At 44.5% G+C, this 27,805-nt stretch overlaps 1 long non-coding RNA gene across 1 annotated transcript in view; it reads left to right on the top strand.

Annotated features, from left to right (window-relative positions):
* Positions 1 to 642: 642 nt before the first annotated feature.
* LOC146407102 (uncharacterized) overlaps positions 643 to 27,805 on the top strand; it is a 46,034-nt gene continuing 18,871 nt past the window's right edge. Inside the window, exons 1-3 of the long non-coding RNA XR_014824334.1 lie at positions 643 to 822; positions 3,708 to 6,616; positions 9,210 to 9,377. This is a non-coding gene — a long non-coding RNA (uncharacterized LOC146407102). The remainder of the gene's footprint in view (positions 823 to 3,707; positions 6,617 to 9,209; positions 9,378 to 27,805) is intronic.

The following is a 27,805-nucleotide window of genomic DNA, read 5'->3' as shown; positions in this document are numbered from 1 at the left end:
GGCATGGGCTTTGAACCCTGCTCGGAGGCGTTCTTGGTGAGGACACCCCTAGCAAAGGGGGCCTGGCTGGGCGAGGGGAGAGGAGCCAGATATGGGGTAGGGGTGAGTGTTTGAAGAGAAGGAGCCAGCCCAGAGGGAGAGGCCAGGGGAGATTCAGGAGAGACAGACAAGGCAGCCTGAAGGAGCAAGAATCAGACCCTAAGGAGCTGAAGGGACCAGTGCCCAGCTATGCCCTTTAGCAAAAGGGCTCCTTCCAGGCTCCTCCCCTTTGTCTGGTCTCCCCTGATGGAGGGGAGCTGGCCCTGCCCCCGAGCCTTCCTGACCCCCACCCCTGCCTAGCAAAGAGCGCCCTGGGGATTCTGAACAAAGACATCAGGGAACTAGAACAAGAGCAGATCCCGACCAACCCCTGTGGCTGCCAAGTCCCCCTCCCCCCATTCGCACACCCTTGCGCTCCTGCAAACACTCCCTGGCTGTGGCCCAGCACTGGGCCTTCTGGTGAGAACCCCTCCCTCAGAGCGCAGCCTTCTGGGCTGCTTTCTTCACAGGGACTGAGCTGACAGGAGCCTCCAAGAGATTTCTAGGCAGCTCCCCTCCCCCAAGGGACGTCTTTGTCTTTGTCTCCACAGAGGAGGCAGCAGCAGGGGGTGGGGTTTGGAATAGAGGGAGAAGAGGCAGTCTCCTCCTGGGAGCTCCTGATTGGGGGTGAAAGGTGACAAAAAAAACGAGAGTGCCTTTTACACCTTTAATGCAAACCTTCTGGGAGCTCAGAGGACTGGGATTTCACTGCCTTCTGGAAGGTGGTCAGAGGAGGCTTCATGGGTAAGGCAGCCTTTGTGCTATCCTGGAAGGACGGTAGGGTTAGACGGGCAGAGATGAAGAAGAGAGGGTCCCCCAAGGAGGTAGGAGAGCACCAGGAGCACTGGGGAACAGGAGCTGGTCCAGTGTGCGTGGCCCTAGAGAGTGTGGGTGGAGGTGATGGGGAAGTGGGAGATGAGGCCGGAGAAGCCCCAGGGCAGCCAGACTGGGGACAGTGTGAGTGCTGGCAGCGTGAGTGCTGTTCCCAGGCAATGGGGAGCCACAGAAAGTTTTTGAGCAAGGGATGGACTTATAATGAACTATGGCTCTGGCCACTTAAATGGAGGATAGATGAGCAGGGTGGGGTAGAAGCAGGGAGAGCAACAAAGAGAAGATCTTTGGTGGCCTGGATGGGGCAGTGGCACTTAGGGTGGACAAGGGGGTGCATGTGGAAAGAGTGCTTTCAATGGAAGGGAGAACTTAGGGAACATGGGACTGACTGGAGAAAAGTCGAGGAAGAAGCAGCAGTCAGAGGGAACTCCCAGGCCACCCAAGCAGCCCTTGATGAGGCAGCCGAGTCAGGTAGAAAGCCCAAGAGGGTGGGGTGGCATCTTCTGAGCACAATTCTCTATGTCCCTCTGGATATCTGTGGCCCCACATATGTGTCTGGGAAGGTAGTTTTGCTCTGGGCAAGACTTTGTCATCTTCTGTTCCCACCCAGAATCTCCCAAATATGTGTGGGAGGCTTAGAATAGGTGCTTAGAGCATGTGGTACATGGCAGGGCGGGGATGCTGTACCAGCAGGCCTGATGCAGGAGAGCATCCAGAGAAGCAAGAAGGAGCAGGGGGACCAGCCACTGACCACACATGGAATGAGTAAAGGGAGAGCATTATTTGCTCAAAGATAATTCTTTTTTTTTTCTTTTCCATTAAAAAAAAAAAAAACTGCATTGATTTACAGTATTATGTTAGTTTCAGGTGTGCAACATAGTGATTTGATATTTTTATAGATTACACACCATACAGTTATTATAAAATATTGACTACATTGCCTGTGTTGTACATTACATCCCTGTGACTTATTTATTTTATAGCTGATAGTTTGTACCTCTTAATCCCCTTCACCTATTTCACCCTTCGCCCTGCCCCCCTCCCCTCAGGTAATCGCTAGTTTGTTTTCTGAAGCTATGAATCTGTTTCTGTTCTATGTGTTCACTGTTTGTTTTTTAGATTCCACGTATAAGTGAAAACATAAAGTATTTATCTTTCTCTGACTTATTTCACTGCGCGTTATATCCTCCGGGTCCATCCATGTTCATTCTCTTTTCTTTTCATGACGGCACCTTCGGCATATGGAAGACCCCGGGCCAGGGTTCAAATCGGAGCTGCAGCTGCTGGCCTATACCACAGCCACAGCAACACTGGATCCAAGCTGTATCTGAAACCTACACCTCAGTTTGTGGCAATGCTGGATCCTTAACCCACTGAGCAAGGCCAGGGATGGAACCTGCATCCTCACAGAGACAGGTTGGGTCCTTAACTTGCTGAATCACAACAGGAATTCCAAGATTTTGTTCGTTTTAATGGCTGAGTGATAATTTGTGGTATATATATCCATATATTCTTTATTCATTTATCTGTCAGTGGGTACCTATGTTGCTTCCATATCTTGGCAATTGTAAATAATGCTGCAAGGAACACTGGGGTATATGTACTTCTTCGAATTAGTGTTTCCTAACCTTAATTTTCCCCATCATTCCAATATTGACTGATTACTTCCCATGCATCAGGGGTAAAACCATGGCAGGTGCAGATGCAGCCCCTACCCTTAAGGATATTTCAGGCTAATGCAGGGAGAATGATATGGACGTCATTAATCCAATGTTAAGGCTCACAATGCTTAGTGTCATGAGAGAAGGACAGAGAGTGACAGGTCAGGGAAGGAGTTCTAAAGGAGGTTTCACCTCTAAGACTTGGGGGAAAGGATAATTCCAGGGAAGGAAGTAGCCTGAGCAGAGGCACAGAGATAGGAGGCTATTCCCGTGGGCTGGAGCCTAGAAGAATTTGAGAAGGGAGACAGGAGGGGAGGACAGCAGAAGCAGTTCTAGAAAGGCAGGCTGAGGCAGATGCAGGTGACCTGGGTTCTGGCTGTGGGTGGGAGGCTGCAGCGTGGGCAGTGGGAGGGGCCCATGGGGGTGGGCAGAAGGGAAAGACAGATGATGGAAGAGTTTCATAAAGGGGGAGGCGGTGATGGTTGCTGAGCCTGAGAGGTCACTGGGCCCTGGCTGCTCGCCTCTCCGGGACCTCTCAGTTTATATTACTGTCTGGGTCCTGACTCCTTTATATTACATTTCCGGATCACCCACTCATAAATCCTCATCCTGCCTAGGGCCAGGAGCCCTTGAACAGAGAGTAGCTTTGATTTAAAGACAGGAATGGCAGTAAACGGGGAGCAAAACTATCCTGAGAAGAGCACAGGCTTCCCTGGGGGCGACAATGTAATTAAAATAGGGTCGGCTCTCTTCCTGGGTTGGAGAAGTCTGGCCCAGGCTCTGCATGGCCCTGAGAGCCTCCCTAGAGCACCGATGAGGGAAGACTGCCACCTGCCACCTCCGTTCACGGTGCCAGCACGTATCCAGGTCCAGAAAGAAGGGCCAGACTCAGAGCTGCATACCCCAGGCTGCAGCCCAGACCCCTGCTGGGATAAGCAGACGTCTAAGACAGCCTCCAGTGATCCCCACCTGCTAGTAATCACGCCCTTGTGTAATTCCCCCCACCGCCGGCCCCCCGGGGGGTAGGAGTCTGGAGTGGAACTTGTGACTTGTTTTTGATGGATATGATGCAGCAAAAGTGTGGGACGTCACTCCCATGATTAGGTTACAAGATCATAACTTCCTTCTTGCTTGCAGATTCAATGCCTTCTTGGCTTGCACACTTTGATAAAACAATCTGCCATTCTGGAGAGGCCTCCATGACAAGGAACTGAGGGTGGTATTTGGTCCACAGCCAGCAAGGAAGTTAGGCCTTCAGTCCAAAAACACACAAAGAATTGAATCCTGCCAACAATCACATGAATGAGATTGGAAGCAGATCCTTCTCCAGTTGAGTCTTCAGATGAGACCATAGACCTTGGGCTTATGCCTTGATTACAGCCTCATGGGAGCCCATGAAGCAGAAGATTTAGCTAAGTCATGCCTGGATTCCTGACCCACAGAAACAGTGAGATAATAAATGTTTTAAGCTGCCAAAATTTGGGGGTTATTTGTTACACATCTGGAAATACAGTTCATACACTGCTGATGTGAGCCCATTGATTCTTTACTCTATATCTCAGTCTTCCCATCTGAAAAAATGGGCTGATGATAGATACACAGTCCGAAGGGTTACTGCAAAGATCCAAGACCATGGCAGATGGGAAAGAGCTCTGTAGACTAGAAAATACTGTGTAAATGGACTGTGAAACTGTGAATATGATTCTCTCTGTGAGAGGTTAGAAACAACTTGGTTCTCATTTCAGCTTCTCAACTCGAAGGCTAGGTGGCCTTGTATAAATCAGATAACCTCTCTATCCTTAGTTTCTTCATCTGTAAATATGCTTGTTGGGAGGAATAGAGGAAAAGGCAGATAAAGCATCCAGCCTGCACCTCCCATGTAGTAGGCACTCAAAAAAAAGTCATGACCTTCTCATTCATGTTATTATTATCATCACCGTGACTCTGAATGAAATGAATAGGATGGGCACTGTGAACCCTGGCTCAGCCACCTTCAGAGAGGCCAGTGCTTGTCATCCCCAAGAGCGCTGGACCACTAGCCTGATGAGTAGGACATGTGTCCCTCTGGGGGAACCAAGGGCAGCGAGCAGAGTGATCCTGCCTTGAGAATCATTCTCAGCAAGGGCTTGTTAAGGATACATTATTAAGGAGTCAGCTGAAAGAAAAGCATCTGAGATGCAGGATGCAGAAGTGGAATCTGGGTCCAGGGCCCATCCTGCAGTGGACTGGCCCCTATTTAGCCTGGGGCTTCTGAGACCAACCCCAAAGCATTCTGGGGACCCCTGAAGTCCTTGATGGGCAAGTCAGGCCCCCTGAGCAGTAATCATAAAATTACAGAACTGATTCTGGCAGCTCATATCCTGCCCTGAGCATGCAGAGTGCTAATGGCAGATAAAGCAGAGAAGGGAGTCAGAAAGGGCATCCTGGGGACACCATGCATCTTGATTAACCAACCTTTTCTCATCTCTGCTGGGTACTGGATTCTGACTGCATGGCCTCTGGCCTTCTCATGATCTGTGGGTAAGGGGCTCTCTACACTCTCCTGGGCCAGAGTCAGCTAGGCAGAACAGAGCCATTAGCCCAGAGAGAAACGGTGACTTACTTGATCAGAGTGACACAGCCAGTTGATGGGGGGGTAGGGAGCAGGAAGGGCTCTGCCTAATCTCAAAGCCCATGAAAAAATTAATTTGCAGGAGCTGAGGCTTTAAGGCTGGCCTCACTCCTCATCTTCAAAAAGATAGGATAAAATTTCAGATTTTAGCACATTTTAATCCTAAAGATTTTGGACCAAAGAATGACCTTCTTGCAATGTCAGAGCCTGAATATATTTGTTTGTCTGGCACAATGGCAGAGATGACGACATAGATGCTATGAAGTAAAAGCACTCAGTTCTGAGAGAGAGAGAGAGAGAGGAGAGAGGATATGGTAGAGCTAATTGGAATAGGCGAGAGGTTATCAGAGAAGGCTTCTCTGAAAAGGGCTGAGATCTAGGGGATGAGTAGGAATCAGCCAGGAGAAAATAATAAAAAGAGTCACAGGAAGAGGAAACAACACATGCAAAGGCCCTGAGATAGGAAGGCATATGTGTTTTCAGGTGATGGAAAGGAGCCCGGTCTAAAAGTTCAGTGAACATGCTCATCATATCTTGAGGCCAGAGAGTGTAGGACCTTGGAAGCCTTGATAAGAAGTTTGGATTTTATTTTAAGTGATCCAGTTCTCAATATAAACTCTAGGTGTGTTGGGGGGTAGGGAGTGGTAGTAGAGTTTGGTTGGAGATGGTACTATGTCCTGAGACTGGGTGAGCAGTAGGTATGGGTGGTGGATGAGAGATGAATAAGATGTGGGACTTGCTGGCAAGTGTCAAATGCCTTTGATGAGGGCAGACTGTCTCCCTGGGCAATTTGGTGCTGGGGAGTTTCCTCCAGATTTTAAAGGGCTAGACTGTGAGAAGTCTGACACCCATCCATGAACTCGCCAAGGTCCTGCAGGACTGCATCCTAGGACAGGGTGCCAAAGCCTGGGCACATCTGTTCCAAGCCTGAGTCATTTACTCTGCCGAGTGACCCCTTGATGGGTTCTGTGGGCAGGGATCCTCTCTTTGTCCCTGAGAAAGGCAAAATAATGTCCCCAAAGATGTCTAGGCCCCCATCTCTGGAGCATTTGAATATGTTAGATTATATGACAAAGAGGAATAAAAGTTGCAGATAGAAATAAGGTTGATAATCAGTTGACCTTAAAAGAGGGAGGGAGAGTAAAACCTAGATTATCTAGGTGGGTCCAGTGTAATCACAACAATCTTTAAGAGGAAAAGGGGGAGGCAGGAGAGGAGGTCAGAGAGATGCAACCTGAGAAGGAATTGACCAGTCTTCTTTGCTGGTGCTGAAGATGGAAGAAGAGGCCATGAGCCAAGGAGTATAAGCGGCCTCTAGAAGGTAGAAAACACAGAAACAGATTCTTCCCTAGAGCCTCCAGAAAGGAGTACAGCCCTTCTTACACCTGGACTTAAGCCCAGCGAGACTTGTGTTGGACTTTAATCCTACAGAAAGGTAAGATAATCAAACATTTGTATTGTTTGAGCCATTGAATGTATGGTAATTTTGTTACAGCAGCAATAAGAAACTCATACAGTCTCCTTTCTCCCCAAGGGCAACCCTGAGGCACGTGGGCACCACCTTTGTGTGGATGTTCTCAACTATAAAGAAAGTCACCTTCTCCAAACTGGGGCACAATGGAAAGAGCACTAGACCCAGAGTCTGGGAACCCAGGCTCAGTCATTGTGTCCCTTCCCTTCTCTGGCCTCAGTCTAAAATAGGGCTGATCCCCACCCCCTTTTGTCATCTTGCAGGGGAAGGGCACTCTGTGAACTCTGAGGTGATACACGTGTGAAGGATGTTTGCTATGGTGCAGGGGTGAGGAGAGAGAAGTCATAGTCCTAGAAGGCCAGACATTTACATGAGGAGAGCAAAGACAGAGGCACGAGTAAAGATAACAAAGTTGAAAAACCACAGGGACGTATGACTACAAGGCACCAAAACCAAGACTGGAGGCCGGGCAGCACTGAATGTGTTCAAGGGATAGCAAATCACCTGGCTTCCAACACTTGGGGCCACGGAGGAGGTATGGACATGAGGCTGGAGCCTGGCCTCAGAGGGCCTGGGATGCCAGATGAATCAGCCTAGACCTTACTAACCCAAAGATAGATCTTGGGGAGCCCTAGTGGGGACCCGGAAACTTGGAAGGCCACATTTGCTCTTCCTCATTCACAGCTCTGCCCTCACTAACTGGGAGACCTTGAGCCTCTAAAATCTCAATCTTCCCTCCTATAAAATGGGGCTGGTAATATGACCCCCATTATAATGCTGTTGTTGAGTATCACACATGAAACTCTTGATTTGGACCCTCTAAATGCTGCCCAAACTGCCAGCCTCCCTTCTCACCATCAGTGACTTCCACCCCACACCAGACGACGTTTTGCAGCCCTTCTTCCCCCTGAACCCCACCTCCATCACCTCCAGCAAAAACTTTTCTTTTCTGTTGTCTGCGTATCCTTTCTCAGCAAGAGGCTCTGCTATCTGTGCGGAACAGCGCCACATTCTTCAAAAGACGTGTTTGGAAACAAGAAATTGCTAGAGAGATGATTCAGTCTTTGGCCTCAGATTGTGTCTGGACATAAGCAGGCCCATCTGCAGAGCCTGCACTGCCAAATTCTGTCACTCTTGTTCCATATGGTCTGTGCTCCCCCCGTCTTCCCTCCCAGAAGCTGCAGTCTGTGCCCGTCTCTCACTCCACTTTGGTTGCTACACAGAAAATTCAGCCAGGGGTACCTTGACTCCAGCGGGTGGGGTGTCTCTGTTCTCCTGACCTGCCTGGGGCTGTGACAGGGCCAGAAACCTGGGGGAGTGGGTTTGGTGGACTGCTTGGGGCCCTCTCACTTTTTGTCTACCTAGAGCCACACGGTGGAGTCCTACTGCTGAGAGGGGCCAGGGAGGCTGTCCGCTCCCATTGTGGAGGCAGAGATCTCTCCTTCAGGAAAGTCACTTCCTGAAATGCTGGCTCAGTCCAATCCCCTTGTCCTAAAGCAGAATGATGTTGGATGCCTCTTTTGACCACATCTTTCTCCACTGGCTGCTTGACCTGGCATGGGCAGACCCTAATTCATGTCAAGCTGTGTGACTTTGGGTTATCAGTAAACATCTCTGAGTCCCCCCTTTCCTCATATGTGGTCTGTGAGAAGTAATCCCTGCCCTGGTCACATCATAGTATGGTTGTCAGAGTCCAACAATTTAATGATTGTGAGAGAGCTCTGTAATCAGTAGAAAAGTCAATCTCAAAGTGTGGCTCCCGGGCCATCTGCCACAGTCTCACCTTGGGAACTTGTTAGGAATGAAGATTCTTGGCCCCAACCCACTGACTCAGAAGCCCTGGGGGTGGGCCAAGCAAAGTGGGCTTTCACAAGCTGTCCCAGTGACAAGCTTGAGCGTCACCAATGTGGAAAGATGACCACATAGTCAAGGCCGTCCCCACCTCATTGGCAGTTTGGCTCTGGGGGTTGCCTTAAATGTATGAGGGCCTGTGCCATGTTAGGTTCTACAGCTATTTCATTGGAAATGGTCTAAAGTTTAAAGATATGCATGACTTCTCAGCCAGGAAAATCCATTTCAGAATAAATTCATGATGTTCATGGTCAGATTGGAAAAGAAAATTTCCAGGGAGATTTAAATCAGGATGGCAAACTGAAAGCATTCAGGAACTAAGCAGGCAATGAGAATGTGGGAAGAGGCTGGGGTGGGATAGGAAGAGGTAGAATTGTGCTGGAGGGTTCAGACCCTACCTAAAAGCATTAAAAAAAAAAAAAAAAAAAAAAGCCCCTGTGCTGGCCAAACAAAATGCATATGTTAGACAGATCTGGTTCAAGGCATGCCAGTTTGTAATTGGTGTAAATGTTGCGGGGGGGTGGGGTGGGGGTGGGGTCGGGGGGGGTGGAAATTGGTCTTAAGCAAGCTATGCATTGGTCATAGTTTTGATTGCCCTGGAAAAGAGTTTGGCACACAGTTATAATCTCCAGGTTCGGTCTGGGCTAAATATCACGTGATTTCATTAATTCACTCATTTATTTATTCCACACACACTCTGTTCTAGGTTTTGTGCTAGATTTTGTGGTCCCCAAACTGGATTAGAGACTATGTCTATTCTCCAGGGGGTTGGACATGGCTGTGAATGACTCCATGGCATCATTTTCCAGCATTTTGCGGCATGCTTCTCAAGTGAGATAAGAGGCTTCGCATGAGAAAGGCAGTCCAGCCTTAGGTAAGCATGGAACATCTTACCTAATCATAGTTCAACAATTACTTCACTGTAGGACTTCTCAGAGCCTTTACTATACAAATGTACATTGCACATTAAATGAGCTTCATGTTTCTGGGCTTGTCTGGGGTCCCTGATGGGCCTGGATGTCCTGACCTGTACGAGGGGCTGGTGAGTGACCAGATGTGGGACTCCTCCAAAGATGTGGCTGGAACAGGGCCCTGTCTGCACTTAGGCCTGGGGGGCCTCCTGATGAGGAGTGGGCTGAAGAGACACCCACTCCTCTCAGGATTCTGCAGTGGAGTGCTGAGGGGACAGGCCTGAAGGGGTGGACTTCACTTTCCAGCAGGAGAGCCTTGAAGGCCGGGGGTCCCAGGTCCCACTTGCATTTGAGACAGTGACCCTATGACTAGGCTGTCCTGGAGAGGAGGAACCCACACTAGAGACCCCAGTGTCCTTGCACCTGGAATGCTGAAACCTCCTCCCAAGCGTTTCTGGTTTTTATCACAAAGTAAAGGGGAGAAAGCAATTCCACATATACACACAGGGCTTGATCTCCCTCTTGCAATATAAGCAGCTGCCCTACTGAAGAGTGTGAGGAAGCTTCCGACAGAGCCTACAGTTACATTAACTGCTGCTTTCCAACCAAGGCTGGCTGTGACTTCTATGAATAAAATTGAGAGGTTCGAGACAGATCTGAAAACCAATCTCCCCCTCTCTCTTCTCAACCCTCCCCACTCACTGACTGTGGCATTCTCTCTCTCTCCTTCGCCCTCTCTCCCTCCCTCCCTCTGCAATATATGAAGTCACTCTAGTTTGGGCCTGGATATCTCTTTGTTCTGGAAATCCCTACAACAAAGGAAGAATGAATTACACCTGGTCCAGGATAATCTTTCACAGATTTAGGCTGGAAGCACATTCGTAGAAAAACAAAATGAAACAAAACAAAAAACCCCCAAGCTCCCCTGAAAATATAATACATGGAGATCATCTCCAAGATGCAACTTCTCAAACAAATCAAAATTTATTCTAAAATTGCCTCCAAAGTGTCTGCTGTGACTCCCTTCATGTTCAGTTTCAGGTACAGTCTTGTACCCAAAATGGAAAAGGTGAAAAAATCCCATTTTCCCAAGCCACTGTAGTGACAACACTGGATCCTTAACCTGCTGCACCACAAGAGAACTCCCAAATCCAACTTTATTATTATTATTATTACTATTATTATTATGGCTGCACCCACAGAATATGAAAGTTCCTGGACCAGGGACACAAATATGAGCCCCAGCTGCGACCTATGCCACAGCTGCAGCAACACCTGATCCTTCAACCCACTGTGCCAGCCTGGGGATGGAACCCACACTTCCACAGCAACCAAAGCCACTGCAGTCAGATTCTTAATCCACTGATCACAGCAAAATCTCGCTTTCCTTTAATTCAAGTTCTATTTAAGAAAGACTTAAGGGGAGTTCCTGTCGTGGCTCAGTGGTTAACGAATCCCGACTAGGAACCAGGAGGTTGCGGGTTTGATCCCTGGCCTTGCTCAGCGGGTTAAGAATCCGGTGTTGCCGTGAGCTGTGAGTGGTGTAGGTTGCAGACGAGGCTTGGAGTCCCGCGTTGCTGTGGCTCTGGCGTAGGCCAGTGGCTACAGCTCTGATTCAACCCCTAGCCTGGGAACCTCCATATGCCGTCAGAGCGGCCCTAGAAAAGGCAAAAAGACAAAAAAAAAAAAAAAAAAAAAAGAAAAGAAAAGAAAGACTTAGGGATAGGAAAGCTCACTTTGGAAGAATCAGAAAAATCTAGACGCAAGGAAGGGGGGAGATATTTTAATAAATAATAAATATTGCGTATGTATGTACATATATATGTGTATAGATATTCATATTCATATCTATACACATCACATAGAGTGTGCTCAATACTCTGCTAGGCATTTCTAGGTGGTTCTCTCACTCATTGTATCTTCCCAGTGACCCACGTTCTCTGTGCTACAGCAAGTCAAAGGGACTTTCCCAAGGTCACACAGGCAATAAAGGGCAGTCCATGGAGTTCAGATCTATTGGTTTTAAGGTCAGTCTATTCTGTGTCTGGGATGGTCCTTAAAAGCTCTGGATGTTTGGGGAAGGCAGGAGAGAGAGTTTTCGATTTGAAGGAACAGCAGGAGGTGCCTGCTGCTGCCTGTCTTTGTGACAGAAGGGAGAGGGATTCTCCCCACAGACGGGCCTGGGGATTTCTTTCCCTTACTTTGTCCTCAGTCCTTCTCCTTGGCAGCCCCTGGTCTGTCAGTTTGTAGGAGATATGCCAGGCAGCAAAACTGAGTTGTGCTCCCAGACCACAGAAAACGGAAGCGGAACTTTCCTCCCCAGCAGTCTGCAGGACAGGTAGCCCAGCGTTCAGCAGAGCCACGGAAATCTGCTTGTGCATATCTGTCATAAGCAGCGACAGCCTGCTTGTTCGCACAATTCAAGAGCAGGGCTCACATTTCCCAGACAGTTAATCCATGGGAGGCTCTGGCTTCTATCTGGCTGAAACTACAGAGAGCGTCTCTTCCCAGCTTACATGGATGTCTCTTGCTTTAATTCCCATCCTGCCTTTGGTCTGTGTGTTTAAGGCAGGTTTGAACCTGTGGAACCTCCAACCAGAAGCATTTCTGTTCTCTGGGGTTTAAACAATTGCTGATTCCACCAAAACCAGACTCAGCTGTCTGCAACTTTCTTGTGGAAGAGATAAGGGAGATGGATATATCAGAACATTGGGTCTAGAATGACAGAGGTCATGACCCCACCTTGGCCACAGCTAAGACATCATGACCCAGGTATGACGAGCACCAAGCAGGTTCTCATGGCTGGTGGGTGACTATTTCTATAAACCTGAATGATGCTGCTAAAACACCTGTTCACCCAAGCAGCTTTGGAAGTCATAGATACTACTTTTGCTATTACTTATCTAATCAAACATTTCCCAAAGCATCTTTCCCCATGGGATATTAATAGGTGTTATGAGGGGAGAAAGGAGGTTTCTGAGGTAAACTATGGTTGGAGAAAAACTGAATTAAAGAAAATTAATTAGGTTTCATTAACTGAAGAACTTTTGAAAGCCGTTATCTTGCTAATGTGCTTTGTGAATCTCTGAGAGGGAGCAGTCTGGTAACATTCCCCAGACTTATTGACTATAGACCCATTTTTTCCTCCAAGTATCTCAGGGGATGTGTGGTTCATGGAGCACACTGTTGGAACAGTGGTTTTCATGTTACACTCTGCCTCCTTTGTAAGGGATGACATTAACCAAAGCATGGAAAAGGAGGATATCACGGAGTGACACTAAAGGGAGCATGAAGAGTGGACAACCCTGGGGGGCTAAAAGGTTCCTAAAGTTCAAGAGAAGCGTTAGTGCTATTGTGGTGAGCACAGCTGCCTTCCTAAAGTCCGAGACAGGAAGGGAGACACTGCGCTACTCTAATAGCTATTGTTTGTGCTTCTCAGGATGTTTTCTCCCCCGCCCCTTCTTCTTTCAGTTGATTTCTCCCCTCAACCTGAGCTGTGCATCATTTAGGATTAGATTTGGCTGCAAATAAAAAAGACTCCACGTTAGTAGCTTAAATAAGATAGAACTTGGGGAATTCCAGTTGTGGCACAGCAGAAACAAATACGATGAGGAACCATGAGGTTGTGGGTTCGATCCCTGGCCTTGCTCAGTGGGTCAAGGGTCCTGCATGGCCGTGAGCCGTGGTGTAAGTTGCAGACGCAGCTCGGATCTGGCATTGCTGTGGCTGTGGTGTAGGCTGGCAGCTACAGCTCCGATTGGACCCCTAGCCTGGGAAACTCCATATGCTGCAGGTGTGGCCCTAAAAAGCAAAAAAAAGAAAAGAACTATAAAAATGCAAAGAGAAGACAGTTTTAGATTGGAAGGACAGAGACATGACATCAGGGACCCAGGTTCTTTCTATCTTGTTCCTCTGCTGTATGTAGCTTCCATGCCCAAAGCCACTTCATTGTGTAGGATGGCTGCTAGAGCTCTAGCCATTGCATCCACATTCCAAACTTTTTTTTTTTTTTTTGGCTTTTTGGCTTTTTGCCTTTTCTAGGGCCGCTCCCGTGGCATATGGAGGTTCCCAGGCTAGAGGTCTAATCAGAGCTGTAGCCACTGGCCTACACCAGAGCCACAGCAACTCGGGATCTGAGCTGTGTCTGCAAACTACACCACAGCTCATGGCAACACCAGATCCTTAACCCACTCAATGAGGCCAGGGATTGAACCCAAAACCTCGTGGTTCCTAATCAGATTCGTTAACCACTGAGCCAGGACGGGAACTCCAGACATTCCAAACTATTGAAAGGAGAAAAGAGCAGGCTCTCCCTTTTAAGGTTTCCAGAAATAACTCAAGAACACTTCTGCTTATATCTCATTGATCAGAACTTGGACACATGGCCATGCCTAGTTTCAAGGAAGGCTGGGAAATGTATTAACTGGGCAACAATATTCCCAGCTCAAAAATGTAAGTTCCAGCAAGAAGAGGAGAATGGGTATGGGGGAAAAGCACTCTGCCACAAATCAAAGTATCCCTGGCTAAAAAACTTTGTTCAGGCTGATGAATCTGAGTTTAGTCCCCTTAACTTGAAGCTGGAGGGGAAGATTTTTTCCTGTGGTTACTGAGCTGTTGAGAGTCTGAAGGTTTAAAGATCTGCTCCCCAGCATTTGGAGAAAGCATGTGCAGACAGAGGACAAAGCCAACATGCCGAGGGGCACGAAGATGAGAGATGGGGAAGGAGACTGAAAGAGGTGTCAGCTGATGGATGGACCTCCCGTTCCAGCCATCCCTATGTCTAGCCTCACCCTAGCCTGTCCTTGTTACATGAATCCCTCTTTCGACTTGAAATATTTCAACTTGGGTTTCCATCACTTGTCCCAGAAGAGTGTCGGCTACTAAAGTTATCATCACTCATTTTAGAGAGCAGGGACCACGTGGATCACTCCTTAGGCGGAGACAGTTTTTTTCCTGGAACTAAATCACAGAAGGACTTTATTACCAGATTTCCTATTGGAAGACATCAAGTAACATAATTATACTCTTGCATGTCTGTGCAGCTCTTTATAGTTTACAAAATTCTTTTAAATCCACTAGCTCATACAAGTCTCACAGGTTCTCAGAGATGTTGGTTTTTATTACCTCCATCCTCGTGAAGATGAGGACACTAAGCCTCCATGAGATAATCTGGTTTATCCCCATCATTGGTCAGCAGCTGCTCCCCTAGCTATTCAAGCAGCACTTCATGTGCAAGCTCTGTAAAGATGAAGGCAGCATGACTCTGCCATAGCTTGGAGGGGAACACATTTTGTAGGGTGGATGAGCTAAGAAAACCCAGCCCATATATCTAATTCAGGGACAGATCTCAGAGGGGAGGACTAGAGCATGGGCCTGGCCATTGGGCTGTCTCAGATATCCATAGGCTGCATCAAAGCTTAGGCAGGTGCAGTTTTGCAACTGATTCATGACTCATACCTGGAAATCTTTGCATAAGATTCTCTGACAGGGACTTGTAGCCCAGGCGTTCTGCATGTGGCAGGTTAAATAGACAGCTCCCATTGCCGACACTGGTGTGAGAATTATGTCTCTGGATTTATGAGAATATCAGCGGTCAGTGTGCATTCTCATTCAGAGAAGGCCAATTGCCTTTGGTGGGTTTCCTTCATGAAACATTTAGATCATTGAGGAACTTGCGGTTCTGCCTCATGTAGCATAAAAGAGACTACTCAGTTTGAGCAAAGGCTTAGAACAAGAGTTACTCGATCAGGTTTCTGAGTCGCAAGAAAAATAAATTGAGTCCTTAGTAAATATTTTAAAAAAGAATCTATAGGCAGGATATTGGAGGGTTTATAAAAATTAATGGGAAAGCTAAAGGAGTAGGCTTGGAAAATGGGCAGGAATCAAGGCTGTTGCAGAAGGTCATAAAGCAGGAGGTAGAACAATCATATTTCAGTGTAGTCAGGAGTGACTGTCCCATCAATGCACACTGCTTCCATGAAGCAGTTGTAAATGTACTTCATTTTTCCATCACCAGGCAGGTGACCTGGCTCTCGGGGGCAGGAAGCCGGGGAGCTGGTTCCCTCTACCTCTGCAGAGGAGTGGCTACCAGGCACCTCCCCAAACAGTACTGACTGCTGCCTCCTTCATTACAGAAGCCATCCAGGTGGCTCCTGCAGGATACTGGTTTTAAGATCTGAAGAGAAAAAATAAAGGGACAGAAACTGACATGTTTTGTCCTAGCCTCCTGGCCTTCAGAGCCAAACTCAGTGGGCTTGCAGGTGTCACAGGCCACCATGGCTATTCTCCCATCTGCCCTGCCACCACACTGACTTTTAAGGCATACCCTATCTTTGCCTTGCTCCCGGTCTTCACATGGAGAACAAACAGCTCAACTTGAAACTCAAGACCATTGTGATTCAACTACAAACCATCTTTCCCTATCATTTCCCACCTCCAACTCCATGACCTGTTTTCCCACCCTTGAACTGCTGGCAGTCTTTAGACACACTCCTTCAAACATTTGCTTCTAGTCTTCCCTCACCCCTTCCATCTGGGGCATGCCTGTACCTTTCCCTCTCCCCATCCTGTGGTCTTTATTTTGATTCACTTGGTGGCCTGAATACTTACTGACGTTGGCAGGATGATGCCATCCCCCCACTCAGCACCTCAAAAAAGATGTCTACATTCTAATCCCAAGAATTTGGGAATATGTTACCTTACTTGGAAAAAGGGGGGATTAATGTCAGGTCATTAACATTTCAGTGTGTCCTGGATTATCCAGGTAAGTTCAACGTATATACAGAAATCTTTAGAAGCAGAGAACCTACTGGCTGTGATCAGAGAAAAACGTGACTATAGAAGCAGGTCAGGGAGAGTGCAGTGTGAGGAGGAACTGATTCACTGCTTTTGGCTTTGAAAATGGAAGAAGCCATGAGCCAAGGCATGCTGGTGGCCACCAGAAGCTGGAAAAGGCAAGGAAAAGCATTCTCCCCTAGAGCCTCCATAGGAACCTAGTTCTATTAACATCTTAATTTTTGTTTGTGAGGCCCATGTTGGACTTGACCTCTAGAGCCGTATGATAATAAATTTCTGTTGTTTTATTTATTTTATTTTATTTATTTTTTTGTCTTTTTAGGGCTGAACCCACAGCATATGGAGGTTCCCAGGCTAGGGGTCGAATCGGAGCTGTAACTGCTGGCCTACACCGCAGCCACAGTAATGTGGGATCCAAGCCAAGTCTGGACCTACACCACAGCTCACAGCCACACCAGATCTTTAACCCACTGAGTGAGGCCAGGGATAGAACCTGCGTCCTCATGGATGCTAGTCAGATTCGTTTCCACTGGGCCACAACAGGAACTCCAGGTTCTGTTGTTTTAAACCATGAAATGTGTATTAATTTGTTTCAGCAGTAATAGAGAGCTAGTTCACCCAGTCAAGTCATTTTTTTTAGGAAGTGTTGTCCTTTCTGGAGACCTTGCATATCTAAGAATGTCTGTCTGTTGCCACTGCCCATGAACAGCAACTGAGCTGAGTTTAAAACCACCGGGTCATACACAAGACAAGTTCCCAGACACCAGACAAGGGTCAACCTTGCCAGTAGAGCCCTCTAAGGATGGCAGTCTCAGGTCTTCCCCATTAACTCTTGTGTGCACAATAATGCAAGAGCATCTACATATGTTTAGTTTAAAATATGACAATATCTATATAAAAAAGATGCATATATGTATGTGTGTGATATATATATATATATGTATGTGCACATATGTATATTACTCAGCCATAAAAAAGAATGCAATTCTCCCATTTGTAGCAACTTGAATAGACTAGTGATGCATAGTGGAATAAGTCAGAGAAATACAAATATCATATGAATATTATACTTAGTAAAATGAATCAGACAAAGACAAATATTGTATGGCATTATGTATATGTGGAATCTAAAAAATAATGCAAATGAATGTATGTGCAAAACATGAACAGGCTCACAGATATAGAGAACCAACTTGTGATTACCAAAGTGGCAATGGAAGGGGGAGGGACAAATTAGGGGAATAGGATTAACATAAACAAACTACTATGTATAAAATAGAGAAGCAACAAGAATATATATCGTATGGTAGAGGGAAATATAGCCATTATCTTGCAATAACTTATAATGGATATAGTCTGCAAAAATACTAAATCACTATGCTGTATACCTAAAACTAATATAATATTGTAAATCAACTATATTTTGATTAAATAAACACTACTGGGTCATGTTTTAAACTAAAAATCTGCAGATGCTCTTGCATTATTGTGCAGAAAAGGAGTTAATGGGGCAGAACTGAGACTGTTATTATCCTTAGAGAGATCTGCTGGCAAGGTTGACCCTTGTCAGGTGTCTGGGATCTTGGATTTGGGGAGGGTTTCCATAGTTTCTAGAACTCATTAGGGTTGCTCGTTGTGTCTAAATTGTGCAAACAGCATGGTTTATGCTTCACACCTGCTTTCCTTCTAGGAGTCTGAATTTTAGTACATAGTAGGCAGAGGGTACCTAGGAGACCAGCCCTCAGTGAAACTATCAGCCACTGACTGTCTAGTGAGCTTCTGTGGTAGAGCGCATGTCACATGTGTTGCCACAATTCTTTGCTGGGGAGTAAGCACATCCCACGTGACTTTACCGGGAGAGGCTCTTGAAAGCGTTCTCCTGGTTTCCCACATCTTCATTCCATGCATTTTTTTTTCCTAGTTGTTGATTTGCTTTGTCTCCTTTCTCTGCAATGAATCGTAGCTATGGGGATAACTATGTGCTGGGTCCTGTGGTCGTCCTAGTGCATCAAACCTGGAGGGAGTGTTGGAAACTCCCAGCACAATTGTCTAGTAGCAGTTAGTGTTTCAGAGGAAAAATTTGATGCCTATAACTCCATCTACTAACTTATAGCTACCTTTTTTATTTTTCTGTCTAGATATTTATAAAAATGTTTTCTTATCCTTGAAGTTTAGGGGAAAAAACCACCAAAGTAGGTCTAGATGTGCATCTCCTTTTGTTACTTTTCCCTGGTGGGCAATGAACCCTTCTTTTTTTTTTTTAATCAAAAGATGCAATTCTTTAGCTCAGGGCTGTTTTCATCCAGTGTAGTAGGTATCACTGTCAAAATTAAACTTCTTTTTCTCCTCTCATCTAAGAGAGAAGTAGCACAAAGTCACCTTTATCACCTTCGGAAGTTTGACTTCTCTCTGAAGTGAGGAAATATTTTGTGAAAAAGTCCTCTGCCAGCTCCACTGAGACCACTGCATGTATCACCCGGATGCCTGGGCACCAGGCCATTGTGTCTGAGGAAAGGAAGGTCATCAGGATTTGAGCCCTTCCTGACCTGGGTCGCAGCCCCCAGTTACTGGTGCAGATGAACTTGGATAATGGAGAGGCATGTATGGCCTGCGCCATGCAGTAGCCAGCACAGAGGACTCAGCCCATTCACCTCTCACACCCCACAAGGCAGCTGATCCCCATTTATTATAGTTTGACTCACTGCCCCACTGTTGCATAGTCACCATGTGGGTTAGAGACAGGACTGGTTCTGAACACCAAAGATGACACTTGAGAATCTCCTCTGGCTACTGTGTCAGTCTGAGGTGAATCAGGTACCCCCTGTGTCTCTGAGATGACCCAGTATAGCCAAGCCACCAAGTCAGTGCTGCCCTCACTCCACCGGCCACATAATTATGACATCCCTGGGCATCATGTGAATTAGGGGCCAGAACTGAGCTCCACACTCAGTGTGATAGACTGATACACACTAGAAAAGCTGCAGGTGGTGAAAAGAAGCCTCTGGACACTCTTAGGATTCTTTTTCTTTTTTTTTAAGTTGAAGTATAATTATAACTATCAGTTTACATTCTCTGATATACTAGTTTCCAGTATACAACACAGTGATTCAATATTTTTATATACCGAACTCCATTTAAAGTTATGATAAGTTCCTTAATTCTTCTTCTAATGTTTCCATTGTATAACAGACCGCCCCCAGTGGCTCAGTGGCTTAAAACATTCACGATGTATTATTGCCTACACTTCTATAGATCGCCAATCTGGATTCTGCTGCTGCACTTTTCATCTCTAAACCTATGTATCTTTTCAAAAATGTTTTTCATCACTTGTTTGTATAGCTGCAATCATCTGACAGTCAGCTGGGCCTGGAGGGTCCAAGATTGCCTCATTCACATGCCTGGCAGTTGGTGCTGGCTGTCTTCCACGTGACCTCTCATCCTTTCATAGACTTCAGTCAACTTAATTTCTTTACAACACTGGTGGCCTCAGGGTGTCAAGAGTTAAAATGGAAGCTCAAAGGCTTGGGCTCAGAAGCCACAGAATGCCACTTTTGTTGCCTTAGGTTGGGCAAAGCAAATCACAAGGCCAGCCTGGATTCAAGTGGTGGGGAAACAGACTCATCTTTTGATGGGAGGAGTGTCAAGGTCACATCGCAGAGTGGTATGACCATAGGGAGGGAGGACTCATTGGGGCCATTTTTAATAATCTATCACACTCTCCTTCAAGAATTTCTATGGTATGTAGAAGTACAATAGACTCCAGGTCTTTCCTCCACAATTCTCATCTTTTTACTATGTTTTACTCCATATTTGTTTGCTTTCTCTGGGTTCTTGGAGAATATATCAACCATATATTACATATAATTTGCTCATTTGATTTTCGACTGTCCAATCTGACCTTCATGGTCGTTGTAATCTTTTAATTTAGCAATTATGCTTTTCATTTGAAAATAAGTTTGTATTATTTCACACCAATCCTTTTCATAGGTCTTCCTGAGTGGAACTGAAAATGCAAATAAGAATTTTATCAAAGTTTCCTTCTATTTCTTGCAGTAAGTCTAATTTGAGGGAGCCATTTTCTCTTAACTCCTCGGATACAGTCTCTTTCTTTTGAACCACTGAATTTCTTTTCATACGTGATGAGTTTTCTTTCTTTGCTTATTCTAACAAATGGAGAAACCAAGTTTTGTTCAGAATTGGGAGCTGAGATAGGTTCGATCAGAGATTGTGTGAATATTTGGTTAAATCTTTCAGTTCCAGATGAACTAAAAAGGAAAAGGACTGAATTTGCTATGATTTTACCTTTCCAAGATGTAATTTCCACAGGATTTGAGAAAAGCAGTCAAAGGAACCACATGGCAACAAATCTTTTCTGATTTGTTGTGGCAGCCTAAAACAAATATTGAACCACTTGCACTACAGCCCTCACGAGAGGCTAGTTATCGGGGTGTGCCTGCCTTGTTTGTTGAGCCAGCTGGGCCAACTATAGGCTGAGAGCATGCCATGGCCCACCACTCAAAGTCCTGGCACCAGCTGCCTTCCTGGGGTGCTAGCAGGACTGAGATGTCAACTCCTCTCCTTCCCTCTTCTCTCCTTGAGAACTTATCATGCTAACTTTGAGGGGGGTCAAGGAAGCATCTATGGGTCCCTTACTCCTCAGATAAGATTTGGAGTTTCCTACAGTGATTTCCATTCCAGGTAGCCCTCCCTTGTTGCACTCTATCTCCCATAAATCCCTGAAATGTCTGGCGAGTGCCAGCCTTTGTTGGCATACATCCCACATATTGTCATTTATTTTATATTCCTTTGGTCAACTGAATGGGAATTTGGAAGATGGGGGGAGGTTTTCAACCATGGGCTCAGGTGACCCTACTCTTTCACTTGGTGATAGGAAATAAGAGCTATATCCCAGATGATGTGGAGAGTTAGAGTTAGATCTTCCCCTATCCTAGCCAGTAAACCCAGGACTCAAAGGACCCAATCCTTGATGAAAAGTGGACAAGAGAAAATTCACTCACGTATTTGTCATGGCCTGTGCCTTTAATTCCCACAGATAGAGCCTGCAGATGAGCTTATAGTGCAAATTATAAAAAGAAAAAAAAAAGATTAAAAATCTTCAACAAGTGAAAATCAGGCAAGGCAACAAAAAGCAGAATTAGACCAGCAAGTACTTTAGATAACTGAAAATCTGACAGCTAATATAAAATAAATATTTTAGAGTGTTCTAGATTTTGACAATCCTAATAGTGTACAGCGGTATCTCATTGTTTCAATTTGCATTTCCCTGAGACATTTGATACAGATTATAACATGTATTTATTTTGACTAAAGTGTATAAAATAATTAAACAAAACGACATAAAAATAATAAATAGGAGGTCTCATCGTGGCTCAGCGGAAGCAAATCTGACTAGTATCTAGGAGCATGCAGGTTCGAACCCTGGCCTCATTCAGTGGGTTAAGGATCTGGCATTTCTGTGAGCTGTGGTGTAGGTCACAGACACGGCTCGGATCCTGTGTTGCTTTGGCTGTGGTATAGGCTAATGGCTACAGCTTCTATTCGACCCCTAGCTGGGAACTTCCATATACTGCAGGTGTGGCCCTAAAAAGACAAAAATAAATATTTTATAATTAAAAAAACATTTTAATGGATACTGAAGACAAATAAAACAAATAATGTAGTTAAGGCAGATTTTTAGAAGAATCAAATAGAACTTTGAGATATGGAAACCTAATTGTTGAAAATAAAAACTCAGTGAATGGACTATTAGACACAACAGAAGGGAATTAGAGAAATGGAATATAGGTTTGAGGCACAGAATGTAATACTGTGCATTAAACAGGTCAAAAATGTGAAAGAGAAACTGAGAAGTCAGAAGAAATAGTTCATTCCATGGAGGATAGAAAGGAGAGCCAACACACAATTATAGGTACTTCTTGAGGTTAGAACTGAGAGGAACTGGGAGAGACACTATGAGGATGACTGAGAATATTTGATGAATTCTCAAAGTAATGGCTGAGAATATTCCATAATTGATAACAAGCAAGAATTTTCAGATTCAGGAAATGCAACAAGAACCAAACAAGATTTTTAAAAATCCTAAATATATCAGAGTTGAAACTACAGAAGACCAAAGAGGAAGGGAAGATCTTTGAGGCAATCAGAGAGAAATAACAGAGGACAGCAGACTTTTCAACAGCAATAATAAAATCCAAAAGACAATGGAAAATAATTAACACCCTAGAATTCTATAAGTTACTCTTCCACTCAAAATAAATAAATAGGGAGTTCCCACTGTGGCTCAGCAGAAACAAACCCAACTAGTACCCATGAGGATGCAGGTTCAATCCCTGGCCTTGCTCAGTGGGTTAAAGATCTGATGTTGTCATGAGCTACAGTGTAGGTTGCAGATGCAGCTCGGATTTGGCATCGCTGTGGCTGTGGTATAGGCCTGCAGCTGTAGCTCCAATTTGACCCCTAGCCTGGGAATTTCCATATACTGCAGGTGCACACCCCCCCAAATAAATAAATACATAAATAAATAAAACTAAAACTAATTAGGCTTTAAGAAAGTTTGAAATTAAATCTTTTTTTTTTTTTCCTTTTTATAGCTACACCTGCAGCACATGGACATGGCACCACTGGATCTGATCCACAACTGTGACCTATGCTTCAGTTTGCAGGGATGCCAGATCCTTAATCCAATGAGTAAGGCCAGGGATCAAAACTATATCCTCATGGACACTATCTTGGGTTCTTAACTCTCTGAGCCACAATGGGAACTCCAAAATAAAATCACTTTTAGATAAATATTGAGTCAGTTTTCACCAATAGACACTTTCCAAAAGAATTATGCTAGGATATGCTTTAGGAAAAAGAAATTCATATGCAGAAAGGAGAGGTAAAAATGTAACAAGATAGGAGGTCCCATCGTGGTGCAGTGGTTAACAAATCCGACTAGGAACCATGAGGTTGCGGGTTTGATCCCTGGCCTTGCTCAGTAGGTTAAGGATCCGGCGTTGCTGTGAGCTGTGGTGTAGGTTGCAGACACGGCTCGGATCCCGTGTTGCTGTGGCTCTGGCTTAGGCCAGTGGCTACAGCTCTGATTAGACCCCTAGCCTGGGAACCTCCGTATGCCGCGGGAGTGGCCCTAGAAAAGGCAAAAAGACAAAAAAAAAAAAAAAAAAAAAAAAAGTAAGAAGATATATGAAGGAAAAAAAATAATAAACATTAGGTTAAATCTAAATATGCAAAGAATGTGTGAAATGCTAACCATAATCTAGAAGATAAAAAAGTAAGATGTGCCTTAAAAAATGAACAACATAAGACAAGAGGGGTATGATAAAATCCAAGTTATGCCAAGGTTCTCATATTGTCTGGGGAAAAGGTATGGGTTGTGATTAACTCTATGCTATCCAATACGCATATTAAAAAAAAATCAAGGGTAGACAATAAAAGTAGAAACAATATGTATCATTTTTTTAACAAGTGGAAGGGAAACATGTAATAATAGACAATTCAATCACAGTGACAGAAGAAAAAAAAGCATGGTAAATATAAAGCTTTCAATAAGATGGTCGAAATAAGTCTAAGAAAACTGATAGTAACAACATATGTAAAGAGACAAAAGTCTCTGATGAAAGAATAGAAATTCTCACATTGAAATTCTTCCCAAAAGCCCCATGCATATTCTAGGTGAATACTGACCAAAAGAAAGGGGACATAGATACTTGGACAAAATAGACAATGCCAGAAGTATTATTAAGGGTACAGATGGCCATTACGTAATAATAAAATCGATAAGAAATATATAAAGCCTCAAATTATGTAAAAAGTCTAAGGCAAGGACAAGCAGGTGAGTTGAAGGCACAGAAGGATGGCCAGTGTAGCACTAAAATGCCCCAGCCAGGGACACTGTTTCCTCACACTCTATAACCTTTCTCAGTGTTATCTATCCACTGCCTTGACCTCCACGATCACCTCCAGGCAGGGACTTCCAAGAGCTCTTCCCAGACTGCAGCCAGTCTGATGAGCCATCAGGGTCCCAGGCACTTCCCACCCAATATGCCCAAAGCCATAACTCCTCACCCCCACCTCCGTCACAAATATACTCTTCTTTCTGTGTTCCCCATCTCTGTAAGCCTGTCATAATCAATCCATGACCCAAACTAGCAAACCCAAAGTCTTTTACATTTGTGTAATTTTTATAATTGTAAATAATCCAAACAAAATGAAGTGTGTATATTAAATCTTTTTTTTTTTTTTTTTTGCTATTTCTTGGGCCGCTCCCGTGGCATATGGAGGTTCCCAGGCTAGGGGTCCAATCGGAGCTGTAGTCTCCGGCCTACGCCAGAGCCACAGCAACGTGAGATCCGAGCCGCGTCTGCAACCTACACCACAGCTCACGGCATCGCCGGATCGTTAACCCACTGAGCAAGGGCAGGGACCGAACCCGCAACCTCATGGTTCCTAGTCGGATTTGTTAACCACTGCGCCACGACGGGAACTCCCTATATTAAATCTTAAAGTCATTCAAAATCCCAGTTCTTCAAAGACTATCACCGTTACAGTGTACATCTTTTCAGACTTTCTAAATGAATGTAATCTGTAGGTATGTGTGTATTTACGTTTTAGATTTTTATGCGATTGTGAATATACTATATTTATTGTCACTTAATCTGTCTTGGTGGTTTTTCTTTCTTTCTTCTTTTTTTAAAGGAGAAAAAGACAGCTTTACTTCTTTGTCAGGCAAAGGGGGCCACAGCAGTCTAATGCCTTAAAGACTGTGCCCTCCTTGGAAGAGATTAGGAGGTGGTTTTATAGCTTGGGGAGTGGAAAATAGGGCCACAGATAAGGATCAGGAAGAGGCAAGCTTGCATTGTCTTTCAAAGCTGGGGGTTAATGGCCCCAGGACTGGTTCTGGTGGTCCTCCTTCCCCGAATGAAGAATGCTTCCTCACGTAGTTTTTCCATTTGTTGGGGTTTTAGTTCTATTTGTGTTTTTATTAAGTTACTGTCCATTCTCCTTCTGTGAGGCCAAGCACTATCTTCCTTATTTACCACTGTATCCATAGAACCTGGAACAGTACTATGAGGTTCCAGTCCTTTGTGCCTCTGAGCAGAAGGAATTCAGCAAGAGACATGGAGTTCCCATCTTGGCTCAGTGGAAAGGAATCTGACTAGTATCCATGAGGATGCAGGTTTCATCCCTGGCCTCTCTCAGTGGGTTAATAAGGATCCAGTGTTGCCATGAGCTGTGGTGTAGGCCATATGCTGTGGGTTTGGTCCTAAAATAACAAAAAAAAAAAAAAAAAGGAATTCAGTGAGAGACAAAGTGATAGATAGGCAAGAAATAATTTATTAAGATAGGACACTTGTGAGAGATGCAAGTGAGCAGGCAAGGAGGCTCTGCCTGCACTGATGTTTTTTCATGTCAATTCTTTTCTTAATGTGAGCATAGTACTACCTTTTCTAACTATACCTTCATTCATTTAACATGTCTGATGGACATATAAAATGTTTCAGATTTCCCACTTGTATAAGCAGTTGCAGTGAAGCACTTTGGATGTCTATCTTTGTGCATCTGGGTGAAGAAACCTGAAAAATAAATTGCTAGAAGTGGAACGTCTAGGACAATGGATATTCACATTTTAATCTTTGATAGACTCTGCCAAATCGACTTTAAAATAGTCTCTCAGTTTATCCCCTTCCTAACTGGGTATGTATTCTCCTACAATTTTATTAGCATTAAGCAAAATCAATCTTTAAAAGTGTTTGCCAATCTGAGAGGTAAAATATATTTTTGTTGTTTTAATCTGTGTATCTGAGCGCTGTGTTTCTCTATTTCTTGTTAAGTGAATTTCTAGTCCAAGCCTTCTGCACATTTATTATTGGGTTGTTTTTCTTTTTTTATTGGGCTGTGGGAAGTTCTTTATACATTAACACTATTAACCTTTAGTTCGTAATAAATGTTGAAAATGTTTTTACTCAATTTGTCATTTGAGTTTTATTTATAATGTCATTTGCCTTACAGAAATTTTAAATATTTATGTAGTTAAGCCTTTCTGACATGATTTCTGGCTCTATTTTCATTTTACCACCTTGTTTTTAATGATCTGTTAATGATTTTACTCTCTGGTTAATCATGAGTTCCTTGAGGGCAGAGGCTACCTCTTATTCATGTCTGCAGATCCCTACTACAGAAATCACTCAGTCCCAGTCTTGGCTGTGATGAGTGCTCAATAAATAAAACACATTTAAAAATTTTAGTGAATTGACAAGAGTTTATCATGCTGTAAAATAAGGAAGCACTGAAAATACAATTCTAAGAGTGAGGTTGAGGGAAAACCTTCACAGTAAGTTGGCTTCCAAACCAAAATGCACAGTGAGATAGAAAGTGTAATTTCAGTCAATATGTGGAATAAGATCAGGGTTAAATTAAGCTGGTAATAGAAAATTATTTAAAAGATCACCACCAACAAAAAAAAAGTTCTACATTTGTTTCATTTTAAAAGCTGGTCTTGTCATTGAGTTATCAGCTCTCAGAATCAGAGTTTAATATGAAAGGGTCATAGTTTAATATAAAAATAGTCACAGTTTAATATAAGAAGACAGAATTTAATATAAAAATAACAAAGTAGGGAGTTCAGATGGTAATCTGGACCCCGTGTGAACCATGTGCCTGATGAACTACTTCAACTATGATAACTACCCTGGGTCTGCACCTCGAGAACTGCAGGAAGCATGTGGAAGACAGCAAAAGGCTGAATCTTAAGAACCACACACCAGAAGCTATAAAACACCGTAGTTGTTTACATCCTTAATGCTGCTTCATCCAAAACTTGGGAAAGCTGTGTGACTTTGGGGAAATCCCTTGGCTTTGGTTTGGCTATTTTAAAAATAAAGGGGTCACTAGGTGATCCTGGCAGCTCCTCCCAAAACGGAGGTCCTGGGAGTCAATGAGTGTCTTTCTATAAATTGGTTTCCAGGGCCCTGTCTCCCTGGGATTCCCTGGCGATTCAATCAGAGGTGTGAAGGCAAACCCATCACAGCTGTTACCAGCTGTTCTGTGCAGCTTCTCTGGGAGCCCCCAAGAGTGTCAACACTGATGTCTGTATGAGTTAAATTAAATTCCAGGGGCTGGTGTGAAGCTGGAACAGGCCTTGATGTTTTTATCTGTCTGCTGCTGGGCTCCTGCGGGGCCTATGGTTTCAGCTGAGAAAACACGAGGGAAGGGCATGGAGTGAAAGGGGCAGTCTTCTCTCTGTTATTTATGTATAGCTCATAATCATTTTATTATATAAATGATACCCTGGTCACTTCCTAAAAAGACTCAAGATGATTCATTAATTCACTGGAATAATAGGTAATCTGTGTCTGCTCTGTGCCAGACCCAATTCTGGGGGCTGAAGGAGATGGAAATAGATGGAAAAAACTTACACTGTCTCTTCCACAGTATCACAGAGGCACTGGATAGATAAGGGCTATGAGGACACAGAGGAAGAAGTAAGCAATTTTCATAGCCCAGAAGTGAGCATGGTGGGGAAGGGAGAGAAGAGAGGGAATGACAACTTTTTTTTTTTTGTCTTTTTGTCTTT

This window comes from Sus scrofa, chromosome 1 (genome assembly GCF_054392235.1).
Source record: "Sus scrofa isolate SSC_HxYL_T2T_F1_AM1 chromosome 1, Sscrofa_HxYL_maternal_Yorkshire_Landrace_v2.0, whole genome shotgun sequence".
In the NCBI taxonomy this organism is placed as follows: Eukaryota; Metazoa; Chordata; class Mammalia; order Artiodactyla; family Suidae; genus Sus; species Sus scrofa.
Note: the sequence above shows the minus strand (reverse complement) of the source record. Positions and strands in the feature narration are given on the sequence as shown.